Genomic DNA, 14,799 nt, shown 5'->3' with positions numbered 1-14,799 from the left:
ACCGCGGGATACTCAGCAGCCCCAAGTCGGCCGATCTGAGGGACCTGGAGGTGGAGTGGTGGGTGAGAAGAGGGAGCAAGCCCATTGACGGCTTGGTAGACATGAAGCTTCATAAACATGTTAAGAGAATATGAATGCATGGATTCTGGATACTTACTTCAACTTGACTAAGAGTTTCCCTCTGTTCTGGCATCGACTGGAGGCCTTTATTTGTTCTAGAGGGTGGGTGAAAAATAGAAGTAGGAAAGCATGCCTCTCAATAAACATCATCTGATCAGATTATCCACTCTGTCTCATTGCTGGCTGTGTGCACTGTGGCCTTTGTGTTTGTATATTACAACAGTGATAAGACATCAGTAGTCTCTTGTGCCTCATCAAAAGTATTTAATTGACTTGCGGCATTGGTGAGAGGTGCTGTAGATAGCATAGAATGATGATAAAGTTCAGCACTAGACACCATAATCTAACAGACAACTTTACACTGTATTTTGTTGATTGAAAGTCCTTTGAGTTTGAAAGACTCCTGAATACTTGCCCAAGGTTGGTGTGTGGGAGTGAGAGGCCAGCCGGCTGAGAAACATCTCTCACTCGACTTCAGCAGTGATAATTGTTCTTCTGACGTTACTTATGGTTTCCGTTGAGGCCTGTGGCCAAGGTGTGCAGGTCCGGTGCAGTAAACATAGAGAGACAAAGAACTGTTGGAGCTACTTAATTCACAAAAGGACACAAAGTCCTGTAGTTACTCAGCAGGTCAGGCAGCATCTCTGGAGAACATGGGCAGGTGACGTTTCAGGTTGAGATTCTTCTATGGACATAGACCTTGATTAAAGAGGAATTGAAAGCATGAATGTTGCCATGATAGTATAAGCCATGTTGTTCTGATGGATTTCTTGAAACATGACTGGGATACAGACTGCTGGCTAGACTGGAGACACATTATTTACAGATTTGATGAATTGAAACTAATGTGTACACACACGTTTCTCTTCACCCAGAGCTCCTCACCCACCTGCCCTGTGTCCCCAGTGTGTCTGAAGCTTTCCTTTCAGATTCAGATTCAGATTCAATTTTAATTGTCATTGTCAGTGTACAGTACAGAGACAACGAAATGCATTAGACAACGAAATGTCTAAACAACGAAAATTCTGCCGTGAATGCAGCGTGAAATGTAGATGGAGTCAATGGAAGGGAGGTTGGTATGTGTGATGGTCTGGGCGGCATTCACAATTCTCTACAATTTCTTGCGGTCTTGGGATGGAGCTGTTCCCAAACCACGCTGTGATGCATCCCGATAAAATGCTTTCTACGCACATCTGTAGAAGTTGGTGACAGTTGTTGAGGACATGCCGACCTTCCTTGACCTTCCAAGGGAGTAGAGGCGTTAGTGTGGTCATTGCTTCGACATGGCAGCCTAAACCTAAACCTACAAGAGGGATGAGGAAATGGTTAATTCAGACCTCTGTGAAAAAATGGTTTGAGTTTCTTTCAACAATTTCAAGAGCTACATGTTTGAGTCATTTCAAAGTTTATCTTTAGCTGTAATAGTTGTGGAATAATTCCACATCTCTTGAATGTCTGTGAACTTCAGAAACATTTGCGGTGTTTTTAGATTTTGACCAGCTTGTCAGTTCTGGTGAGGCCGGGCGCCAAATTATTTCTCCCCCTTTTGTGGCCAGTGCTTGTTCTCCCCGCAACCAACGCCATCCCTTGAAACTGCAGCCGCGGGTTCCTGTCGAGACGCAGGACTTTGTTGCTTACGGTGGTGCAGACTCTCTCCGGAATGTTGTCTGGCAGTCTGATACAGACACAAGTACAGGCTCTGCTGCATTCATCTGCCTATCAACCTGCCCACCCCAACTCCCCCCCCCCCCCATCCTCCACCCTCCACCCTGCATTGCCTGTGTTCGCCTATTACCTATCATGCTTTGTCCTGTCCCTCCTCTCTTACAGCTTGCTCCCCACCCCACAATTAATCTGTAGAAGGGTCCTGACTCAAACCATCACCTATCCATGTTCTCCTGAGATGCTGCCTGACCCGTTGATTCACTCCAGCGCTTTGTGTCTTTTTTTTTGTAAACCAGCATCTAAAACAAATTATACTCACTGATATGTGTGTGTGGGAAGCAGCTGCACTATGATCATAGAACAGTACGGCACAGGTCCAGGCGTTTTGGTTCACAATGTCCCTGCCAAACATGATGCCAATGTAAACTTAAACTAAACTTCTGTGCATGGGATCTATATCCCCCCCCCCCCCCCCACTCCCTGCATATCCATGCACTATGACCTTTGTTTGCCCTCCATTCATGTATATCCACGCATTATGACGTGTAGTGGCAGCAAACCTTGAAGTCCTATATTAGCTTGGAGACATCCAACAGCTCCTCATCCGTAGATAAATGTAAAGTGCAGGAGTAACTCAGCGTGTCAGGCAGCATCTCTGGAAAAAGGGAATAGGTGACGTTGTGGTTCAAGACACTTCTTCAGACATGATGCCCACATAATCCTAAATTAATTGTCTATGTGCGTGATCCATATCCGTCCATTGCCTGCATATCCACACATTATGATCTGTGTTATCCATCCATTCTTTTATATCCATGCATTATGACCTGTGTTGGAATAGTCGCTGCAAACCTGTGACCTGAAACGTCACCTATTCCATTTCTCCAGACCAGCATCAGTAGTTCCTTCCTACACACAGCATCTCATCCATTTGTGGCCATCCACACAAATCTCCCCTGAATGGAGTTTTACAAATACAATCTTTTCTCTTGAGTGTGCCACAAGTGCCACATCTTGCTCACATCACCATTACATTCTGCTGGTTTCATTCCAAGTGTGCATTTTCCAGGTGTCTTCCTGCCTACTTTCAATGGCTGGGTGTCATGGTACACCAGTCATTGAAAGTAGGCATGCAGGTGCAGCAGGCAGTGAAGAAAGCGAATGGTATGTTAGCATTCATAGCAAAAGGATTTCAGTATAGGAGCAGGGAGGTTCTACTGCAATTGTACAGGGTCTTGGTGAGACCACACCTGGAGTATTGTGTACAGTTTTTGGTCTCCTAATCTGAGGAAAGACATTCTTGCCATAGAGGAAGTACAGAGAAGGTTTACCAGACTGATTCCTGGGATGGCAGGACTTTCATATGAAGAAAGACTGGATAGACTCGGCTTGTACTCGCTAGAATTTAGAAAATTGAGGGGGGATCTTATAGAAACGTACAAAATTCTTAAGGGGTTGGACAGGCTAGATGCAGGAAGATTGTTCCCGATGTTGGGGAAGTCCAGAACAAGGGGTCACAGTTTAAGGATAAGGGGGAAATCCTTTTGGACCGAGATGAGAAAAACATTTTTCACACAGAGAGTGATAAATCTGTGGAATTCTCTGCCACAGAAGGTAGTTGAGGCCAGTTCATTGGCTATATTTAAGAGGGAGTTAGATGTGGCCCTTGTGGCTAAAGGGATCAGGGGGTATGGAGAGAAGGCAGGGATGGGATACTGAGTTGGATGATCAGCCATGATCATAATGAATGGCGGCGCAGGCTCGAAGGGTCAAATGGCTTACTGCTGCACCTATTTTCTATGTTTCTATGTTTCTATGTTTCAGTTTAAGATCTCTCTATCGAAACTCTATTTTGGGGGATTGAGGACAAATTTAGACTTTACTTTAGAGATCCAGCGTGGAAACAGGCCAATCAGCCCACCGAGTCTGCATTGATCAGCGATCTCCACATACACAATTTACAGAAGCCAGTTAACCTACTAACCTGTACATCTTTGGAGTGTGGGAGGAAACCGGAGCGCCTGGAGAAAACCCACGTGGGCACAGGGACAACATACAAACTCCATACAGACAGTACCAGTAGTCAGAATCGAACCTGGGTCTCGCGCTGTAAGGCAGCAACTTTACCGCTGCGCCTCTGTGCCGTCGCTATGGGACAGCATGTTGGGGAGGGGACGGGTGAAGCCACTGTAGGAACCCAGGCCCGTCTACGGATGGGCAGAAGATGCCTGAGGGAGGGGAATTTGAGAGGTGGTTCACTCTTTCAACCATTTTCTGCTGGGCTTCTATGTGCTGCTAAAAACATGCCCTTGAGGTTCTCAGAAGGGCCAAAGGTACCCAGGAGTCAATGGGAGTGTTATATTTGTTTTCAATAAGCCCTTGAGAAAATTGTTGGGTGATTTCCTCTGTCCACATGTGACAGAGCTTAGAGTGGTGACTGGAGCGGGGCATGTGACCAGTTCGATGGACCCAGATGAGGCACAACTCAGCCTGAGAGCTGGGCATGGTGGCATGAGAGGGCACTGACAACGATTTGTGCACCTTGAATGTGTTGAATTTGGATCGTTCTGCACAGAGTGTGTTAGTGGTGTCTCTCCCCGTGCTTTACAGAAGCAGCCCAGGTCTCAGTGGTGTACCCGAGACCAGGGGGTCACCGCTGCCTTGTACACCATCAGTTTTGTGCCAGGTTTGAAGTCTTCAAGCATTCGTTTTCTCAGAGGACAGAAGGTTGCTCTGCTACAACCATCAATGTCGGCCAGCTTCAACCATCGATGTCGGCCTCAGCAGGGGAATGGCTGCCGAGATCTGGCACCCTGTCAAAGGGCTGAAGATCTCCAATGTCGCAGGGCATTGTTGTACAGCGAGTGGGACAGGTTGGTGGAGGTAACTGGAACCAGTTTCTCTTGCAGAAACTCCAACCAGATTTTCCAAGTGCTGATATAAATCTAAGCCAGCGGAAATAACACAAAGTTAAACTATAATGCAAACCATCTTCAGCCTTCCCCACCAATCAATGTCAATGCAATTCCCCGCCATTCCATCCACATTGAGTAAGTATGCACGATCAGCAAAATATATTATTATATTAGTTGTAAAAATATGATTGCATTAGTTTTCATACTGCCTGACAACATAAAAGACCATTCATACCATCGAGACTACCTGCATGGTAGGCTGCTCTGGAAGGTTAACTTGCATGGAATCCAGGGAGAGATAGCTAATAGGATCCTGATTTGGCTCCATAGTGGGAAGTAGAGGGTGGTTTTACAGACCTGAGGCCTGTGACTAAGTAATGTGCCTCAGGGATCAGTTCTGGAAGACAAACCACGACAGAACAGTCACAGAGAACAGGAGGGCCCTGGAGAGAGGTGTAGAGCAGAGGGATCTACGAGTAAAAAAAACATTTGGACAAGTACTTGGACAGGAAGGGTTCAGAGGGATATGAGCCAGACACAGGTAAATAAGACTAGCTCATATGGGTCCTCTTGGTCGGCATGGACCAGTTTGGGCCATCTTTACGTGCTGTATAATGGTCCTCATGCCTGCCTGCTTCAAAGGGATCATGGTTTGGGGCCTCTAAAATTAAAATTGGCCTGGGCCTCAGTTCATTTCTCAGAGGGCCTACTGGGCTGCATCACATCAAGCACCAGTTTACACTGATCCCACCCTAACCCATTTTATTATCTCACATTCCCAATAACTGCCCACGCCAACTGCCTCCCTCCACCCCCCCTCCACTCCCCTGCACACTAGGGACAACTTTTAGCGGCCAATTAACCCACCAAGCCACCTGTCTTTGGAAAGTGGTAGGAAACCAGACCACACATTGTTATATAAAATCACACTGCCTACTTCCGTCTATTATTCTTTTAAAAGTAGAACTGACAGAATTGCGGTTAGGGAGAAAGTTAATGGCAGTGCATATAAACGCTTCCCAACTGAGATGGCATGATTCAGTTGAGGTGGTGGGGGGTGGGGGGGGTGTAATGATAATGTTTAGAGAGGGCTTTGTTTATTAATATGAGCAATTTAGCTGAAAAGTACTCAAGGAAAGTAAAAGTAATTCAAAATATCCGTGTCACACCCATAGTAGGTTGGTCCGTTCCCTGGGTATCACTGGAGCAGCCCCTCTAAAAGGTCATGCCATGACATCATCATGTATTTTTGGGCAGGGCTGAGGTTATTTTGCAAACAGTGGACAAGTGACTGCTTTAATCTGAAACCTCTAGCATACATAAGAACCGACGAGGCTGGTGGTACAGCAAATACCTCTCCTCTATAACAACTCCCTATCCTCACTCGCTGTCTCAGTAAACCAAGAGCAGATACCTCCAATAGCATCCGACCCAAATCCCCTCGATCTATTGTAAAAGCACTGGTTACAGTGAGAAGGGTTTCCTGCACATGTTTGGACTTTAACCAAGTTTTTCAATATCCCAAAGGTTTTACGTAATGTTCCAACATGTTATTCACCAAGTATTCACAATACTAACGTTTGTAAAACCTCGAAGTGACATGACAACAGTGAGTTAGTATATAGTGAGTGAGTTAGTAATAAGTCGGGAAATGAGAACACGTTGTCTCGTTTTAAACAGACAGACAGATTAATGCAACTGACTTACTCAAACTGCTGTAGTTCAGAAATTTGCCTGAAGGTTAGGATGTGATCTGGTTCAGAAGGGAAGATATACTGGGTGCACAACTTTTGAAAGTTTCTCTTAACTGAAAGTTTTACTCAGACACATGCACACACACATGCTCACTCTCAACATACACACACACATACACAGACACGTGCACACACACACTCACATGCACACTCATGCACAAACATAATAATAATAATAATAATAATAATAACTTTATTTATAGAGCACTTTAAAAACAACCACTGTTGCAACAAAGTGCTGTACTCATGGACAAGAACTTATTACACGACAATAAAAACATTAAAAGAAATAGTAAAAACAATAAAATTAAAAACATTAAAAGCACTAAAACAAGAGGGAAAGTCTCAAGCAGGGTCAAAAGCCAAGGAATATAAATGTGTTTTAATACTGGTTTTGAAGATGGACAGTGAGGGGACCTGTCTGATGTGCAACGGCAAAGAGTTCCATAGCACACATACAGGCACACGTGGACATGTGCACTCAGATATGTGTGTGTAACATTAAACAATCATGTATATTTGAACACATTTGCACACAGACACATATAAGCATGTGTACATGTATACACAAGCCTGATTGGACATATGTACCCACAGTCACACATATACACATATGCTCACACATGCACATACAGGTGGCCATGACAACTCGGAAACACATGCAATTCACATGTTCAGGAACACTGACATGTAAAAATACACACAAACACATGTAACACATATATTCACATGTGTCCATGAGTGTGTGTGTGTGTGTGTGTGTGTGTACCCAGACGTATGTGTACACAAACATTGTGCACAAGCTCATGCTGGGACAGCTTTCAATCCTTATCACTGAAGCAATATCACTAAATGTCGCTCATTATCACATTGTTACTGGGAAGACTCTACCCTGATCTGCACCACATTTCCTCATTACATTAGTGGCTGATGTGATGAATGACATTGCACCATAAGTTTAACTCGCAGGGACATGCCTGGGTCTTGTTTCTGGGACTTCCAGTTGCTTGTCATTAGGTCATAAGGTCATAAGGAATAGGAGTAGAAATAGGCCATTCGGCCCATTCAATCATGGCAGGCCAGTGTCAGGTTGCCTCCCTTACCCCAAGTGGCCACAGATTTGGTGTCCAGTTAGCCAATAGTCAGTATTGGGCAGGTAAACATCAGTCAGAAAAGAGTGCAGCGAGTCCAAGCACTTTCCAGATGTGTATTGCTGTTCTATCTCATGGAATGGTGAATGGCAGCTGGGCCAATAAGTTCATGTCCATAAGTTCTTGGAGCAGAGTTAGGCCATTCGGCCCATCAAGTCTACTCCACCATTCAGTCATGGGTGACCTATCTTTCCCTCTCAACCCCATTCACCTGCCTTCTCCCCATAATCCCTGACACTCTTGCTAATCAAGAATATGCCTTAGAAATATCTATTGACTTGGCCTCCACAGCTATCTGTGGTAATTAATTCCACAGATTTACAAACCTCTGACTAAAGAAATTCTTTCTCATCTTTCTAATGGTGCATCCTTATATTCTGAGGCTAAGGGCTCTGGTCCTAGACTCTTCCACTAGTGGAAACATCCCCTCCTCATTCACTCTATCCAGGTCTTGCACTATTCGGTAAGTTTCAATGAGGTCCCCCCCTTCATCGTTAGGAGGGAGAGATAAATCAGCCATGATTGAATTGTGGAGTAGCCTTCATGGGCCGAATGGCCTAGTTCTACTGCCATTATTTATGATCTTATGATCCTTCTAAACTCCAGTGAGAACAGGTCCGGTGCTGTCAAACCCTCATCGTATGTTAACCCAATCATTCCTGGGATCATTTTCGTAAACCTCCTCTGGACCCCCTCCAACGCCTGCACATCCTTCCTCAGATATTCTTCTGAGACATTCTTGACATTCTTGCCATAGAGGGAGTATGGAGAAGGTTCACCAGACTGATTCCTGGGATGGCAGGACTTTCATATGAAGAAAGAATGGATAGACTCGGCTTGTACTCGCTAGAATTTAGAAGATTGAGGGCGGATCTTATAGAAACTTACAAAATTCTTAAGGGGTTGGACAGGCTATTATTCCCAATGTTGGGGAAGCCCAGAACAAGGGGTCACAGAAGGTAGTTGAGGCCAGTCCATTGGCTATAATTAAGAGCGAGTTAGATGTGGCCCTTGTGACTAAAGGGATCAGGGGGTATGGAGAGAAGGCAGGTACAGGATACTGAGTTGGATGATCAACCATGATCATATTGAATGGCGGTGTAGGCTCGAAGGGTCGAATGGCCTACTCCTGCACCTATTTTCTATGTTTCTATGCAGGGGTGATATTTCAGGTCTTTATGCACTCCAATCTCACACCATTTTGCTGTTTTGCTCTCGACATTGAACTCGTTGTTGTATTTATCATTATTGTACATATGCTGTTTATGCGAGCAAGACATTTCATTGCACCCTGGTGTATATGACAATGAACTCATCTCAATCTGAGTTAATGGAACAATAAATACGAGGCACAACTGGATTACACAGCTGTTAACGCCCAGAATTGGCCAGGCATTGGCCAATGGCAATGGTCATGTACAAGTGCTCATCACTGACATTTTTAATCAGTGTCAATGAGTTGAAGGCAGAGTCGGGTCAGCCATGGTGTTATTTTGTGTCAGAACATTTTCCCGAGAGCAAAGGAGGGTGAGGAACGATGTTGTTATAAATTGATAAAGTGGATAGTCACAGATTTTTTTCCCTCCAGAATAGGGAGTCTATAACTAGTGGGCATAGGTTTAAAGTGAGAAGTGAAAGATTCAAAGGGAACCTGAAGGGCAAGCTTTTCACACTGAGGATGGTGGGTATGTGGAACAAGCTGATAGATTAGGTTATTGAGATAGGTTTAATTACGTCTAAACATTTTTTTTGGTCAGGGTCGTAGAAAGGAGAAGTTTAGAAGAATTTGGGGGTAAATGCAGGGAAATTGAATCTGTCGAGGAAGATATCAAAGAAAAGCAAATGCTGGAGTAACAATGGGCCAGGCAGCATCTCTGGAGGAAAAGGATGGGTGACTTTTTAGATCGGGACCTGAAGACCAGTCTGAAGATGGGTCCTGACCTGAAAACTCCCCCAAAGGAAGATATCATGTCAACATAGATGAGTTGGGGTGAAGAGCTAGTTTCCATATTCCATAACTGTGGATCTATGAGCAGGCTTGAGGAGCTGGTCGTCCACTCTAGCTACCAAATCTTTCTTCCTACATTTGCGAAATAAGTGAATTGGACCTGATGCTGTCTTCATGCCACTGTTGGGATGTGCCTATGCTACCTCTGAGTATTAGCACATCCGTGAATAAGGCCACTAACCCGGGTCCCCTTCTCCATGCTCATCGGACGGTCTCACCCATCATTTCCTGAGGACGTCTGACCTTCCCTACTCTGCTGCAGAATATCTAAGTCTGAAGAAGGATCTTGACCTGAAACGTCACCCATTCCTTCTCTCCAGAGATGCTGCCTGTCCTGCTGAGTTACTCCAGCTTTTTCTGTCTATCTTTGGTTTAAACTAGTGTCTGCGGTTCCTTCCTACACATCTCAATACTTCACCTCTCCTTGACCCCTCAGGTGGAACTGAGGACATGTACCTAAACACTGTGGTGGTTTGGGGGTTGGTGAATGGGATACCATCGGCCCACTCAGCTGAGAATCCTTTGGTGTCCCATATTGGAGTACTGTGAGCAGTTTTGGGCCCCATATCATAGAAACATAGAAACATAGAAAATAGGTGCAGGAGTAGGCCATTCGGCCCTTGGAGCCTGCACCGCCATTCAATATGGTCATGGCTGATCATCCAACTCAGTATCCCGTACCTGCCTTCTCTCCATACTCCCTGATCCCTTTAGCCACAAGGGCCACATCTAACTCCCTCTTAAATATAGCCAATGAACTGGCCTCAACTACCTTCTGTGGCAGAGAATTCCAGAGATTCACCACTCTCTGTGTGAAAAATGATTTTCTCATCTCGGTCCTAAAAGATTTCCCCCTTATCCTTAAACTGTGATCCCTTGTTCTGGACTTCTCCAACATCGGGAACAATCTTCCTGCAAGTCTAGCCTGTCCAACCATTCAGAATTTTGTAAGTTTCTATAAGTTTTTTTTAATTTATTTTTTTATTTTTCATTTTTTTAATTGTTTTTACTCTCTCTTTTAATGTTTTTATTGTCGTGTAATAATTTTTTGTCCATGAATAGTCATGTACAGAACTTTGTTGCAACAGTGGTTGTTGTTAAAGTACTCTATAAATAAAGTTATTATTATTATTATTATTATTATTATAAGATCCCCCCTCAATCTTCTAAATTGCACTGGCTGACCTGTGACCCAGTTAAACAGCATCCATCCATACCCCCATCTCATCCCTGTTAACTCCTCCAACCTGATAATCCTCCTATAAGTAAGATCCTCAATTTCAGGACTCTAGATCAGGGCCACTATTTATGGAAAGGATGGATTGAGAAAACAGGGAACGAGAGAACATTCTCAGCAAATAAAAGATGTTATTGTAAGGGATGAGATCACGGTGTTGGGAAAATATCAGTATTGAATTTGTCAACATGATTCCTGCAAGGGACATCGAGTTTGAGAAATCTACTGGATTTTGTTGAGAATGTCACTGGCGAAATAGATACAAAATAGATATGAATCAGAAACAATGGACCTGGTATCCTTGGATTTTCAGTGTTTGATAAAATTCCAAATGAAAGGTTAGCAATGTAATATTAAAGCAGATGGGATTGGGGTAATGCTGCACAAAACTCCAGTCTTTCACATTGCCTCAGAAAAGCAGCCAACATAATCAAGTCCATTTACATCCTGGTCAATATCTTCTCCTCCCCTCTCCCGTCAGGCAGAAGATACAAAAACATGAAAGCACAAACCTTGTAGGAATGAACTGCATATGCTGGTTTACACCGAAGATAGACACAAAATGCTGGAAGAATTCACAAGGACAGGCAGCATCTCTGGAGAGAAGGGATGGAGCTGAGAGGGAAAGATAAATCACGATTGAATAGCAGAGTAGACTTGATGGGACGATTGACCTAATTCTGCTCCTGTGACATGAATTTATGCACTTATTCCCAAGTTGTACTCATGTGTGGTATAATTTGACTGGATAACATGCAAATAACGTTTTGTGCTATATCTCAGTACACCTGACAATAATAAACCAATGGTAGACAAAAATGCTGGAGAAACTCAGCCGGTGAGGCAGCATCTATGGAGCGAAGGAAATAGGCAAAGTTTCGGGTCGAAACCCTTCTTCAGACAATAATAAACCAATACTAGACTCAGTTAGTTGACGTTTGGGACAAACAGAGAATTGAAATAAAGAGAGGAGGAGAACTTCTTCTGCCTCACCCGCTGAGTTTCTCCAGCATTTTTGTCTACGTTTGGACTGTAAAACGCCTTTCTCACCAGGGACTAACTGTACAGAACGGTGTTCCTTCTATTATTTATTATGTAAAATAATATGTGTGTTATGATTGTGTTTATAATTTGTTTGGTTGTTTTGTTGTTCCGCGAGCATTGCCACTTTCATTTCACTGCACATCTCGTATGTGTATGTGACAAATAAACTTGACTTGACTTGACTTGACTTGACTACCTTCGATTTTCCAGCATTTGCAGTTCCTTCTTAAACATAGAAATAAAGAGGTATTTTATAGGGTGGCTGTGATAACTATTGGAATGCTGCATTATTGGAGCTTGGAGCCTAGCTATTCCCTATAGGATAAAAGCATATCTTCCCACTGCACCGCTCTCTCTATACATTCACAGTGTTATCAACTCTATACATTGGGAGTGCTCACACATTCTGTATAAAAGGCACCATTTCAACAGATATGGCCTCCTTCGATGATACATCCATCATGTGTTGGGGAGGCCATTAACACAAGGTTTATTCTCCCAATGCCTTGTGGCAGCTAGACCCTAGACTGTGGTTCTTCCCTAAAGAGTCTTTGCAATTGCTGCATCGTGCCTCAGCACGTACTTCTGTACCCTGCAATGTATCTGTCAGATGCATTGCCTTATAGTCTTCTCATTGCACTGTGGGGCCAACAAGATTCAAGCAGACCAAAGAATGTCTTTCACTGAGTTGATGATCTTCCTGCAGAATTTGATGTGTAGCTAGGGGTGCATCAATGGGAAGAGCCCATGGAGCAGAGTCTGCTCAGTATGAACCCCAATATAGATGACAAAATGGCGCAGTGGTACAGTTGCTGCCTCATGCCCCTGTCCCACTTAGGAAACCTGAACGGAAACCTCTGGAGACTTTGTGCCCCACCCAAGGTTTCCGTGCGGTTCCCGGAGGTTTTTGTCAGTCTCCCTAATGGTCGAAAGTGGTTTCCGCTTCTTCTATGTTCCGGCGATTATTTCAAAAAATTCAAAACCGGCCGCGACTAAAAAATAAGTTGCCGTTTTAAAAATCGGTAATTTTTTAGTCAAAGCCGGTTGCGATGCTGGTTGAAGGTGGTTGCCGGAGGTTGCAGGTGGTTGCCGGAGGTTGAAGGTGGTTGCCGGAGGTTGCAGGTGGTTGCCGGAGGTTGCAGGTGTTTGCAGGTAGTGGAAGGTAAGACATGCACGGAAACCTTGGGTGGGGCGCAAAGTCTCCAGAGGTTTCCGTTCAGGTTTCCTAAGTGGGACAGTTGCTGCCTTACAGTGTTAAGGACCCGGTTTCGATCCCGACGAAGGGTACTCTCTGTACGGAGTTTGCATGTTCTCCCTGTGACCAAGTGTGTTTTCTCTGAGTGTGCCAGTTTCCTCCTAAATTCCAAAGACCTACAGATTTGCAGGTTCATTGGTTTGGTAAAATTGTAGAATTGTCCCTAGTGTGTAGGATAGCGCTGTTGTACAGGTTGATCGCTGGTTGGTGTGATTGGTCAGGCGAAACGTTTGTTTCCTCACTGTAAAGTCCAAAGTCTAACGTATAAAGAACACTTTTTCCAGACATTCCTTGCAAATAGTTCACAAAGAACTGGGTAAAGGCTTTGTGGGGAAAAGCCACAGATTAGGGTTCTTCCACCACTAGATGCTGAGGGGCTGGGTCTCATGTAACAGCTCCTCAAACACTTCACAAGTATATTATTTAAGGATAAACATGAGAGGTGCTGATGTAACGTTGATGTTGGGGAAGTCCAGAACAAGGGGTCACAGTTTAAGGGTAAGGGGGAAATCTTTTAAGACTGAGATGAGAAAAAAATTTTTTACACAGAGAGTGGTGAATCTGTGGAATTCTCTGCCACAGAATGTAGTTGAGGCCAGTTCATTGGCTATATCTAAGAGGGAGTTAGATGTGGCCCTTGTGGCTAAAGGGATCAGGAGGTATGGAGAGAAAGCAGGTACAGGATACTGAGTTGGATGATCAGCCATGATCATATTGGATGGCGGTGCAGGCTCGAAGGGCCGAATGGCCTACTCCTGCACCTATTTTCTATGTTTCTATGTTTCTGTGTATGACGCTATTTGAAATTGATGGATCAATGAATGTAGGGAAAGCCATGTATCAAACGCATTTAGACAGAAAAAGCTAGAGTAACTCAGCGGGACAGGCAGCATCTCTGGAGAGAAGAACTGGGTGACGTTTTGGGTCGAGACCCTTCTTCAGAAGCATTTACCATGAATAAAGAAACTCTCTGAAATCACAAAGGGGAATGTGTGACCCAAGCGGATGACTAATCTCTAACCAGGGTAAATGCACCTCTCCCCAATATTTGGTCTTTCAAATTGCGAATAATGTAATGACCTACACTTGCTGAACTGTGTTGACGATGTTTAACTGTGTGATGATTACTTAACTGGGAAGCTTTTCCCGAGCTTTTTTGGTGATGAGTTTATGTTGATTGTTTTCGTCTGGGCAAATATCCAGTGATTATGTGAGCCCTCATTCTCCCATCCCCCTGGCCACCACAACTGAAGGCTTTACAAGTACTGTAGTTGACTCTGGAGAGGTCATTAATGGCTCCTTTTGTGTAGCTCCCACTGTCTGGACATCTTGATGGAATATTAAACAAAAGCACATGTACAGTAGCTTCAGGCTACATTGCATTGCCTGGATTTACATTGCCAGCTGTGTGTTGTCACACTTTTTCGAGATAAGGGCGACATGTGTGCCTGATTCGAGAAAATAGACAGGGAGATCTTCACCCTTTAAATATTCAAAACAGTTCACAATTAAGTTTCAGAGATACCTTGGTGTGGTTTAAAAAGACAAAAGACATTTGGACAGGTGCACGGAATGTTTGAGAGGTATATGATCAAGATCAAGAGAGTTTATTGTCATGTGTCCCTGATAGGACAATGAAATTCTTGCTTT

The sequence above is a fragment of the Leucoraja erinacea genome, chromosome 4 (genome assembly GCF_028641065.1).
Source record: "Leucoraja erinacea ecotype New England chromosome 4, Leri_hhj_1, whole genome shotgun sequence".
Lineage (NCBI taxonomy): Eukaryota > Metazoa > Chordata > Chondrichthyes > Rajiformes > Rajidae > Leucoraja > Leucoraja erinaceus.
This window is presented reverse-complemented; position numbering follows the sequence as displayed.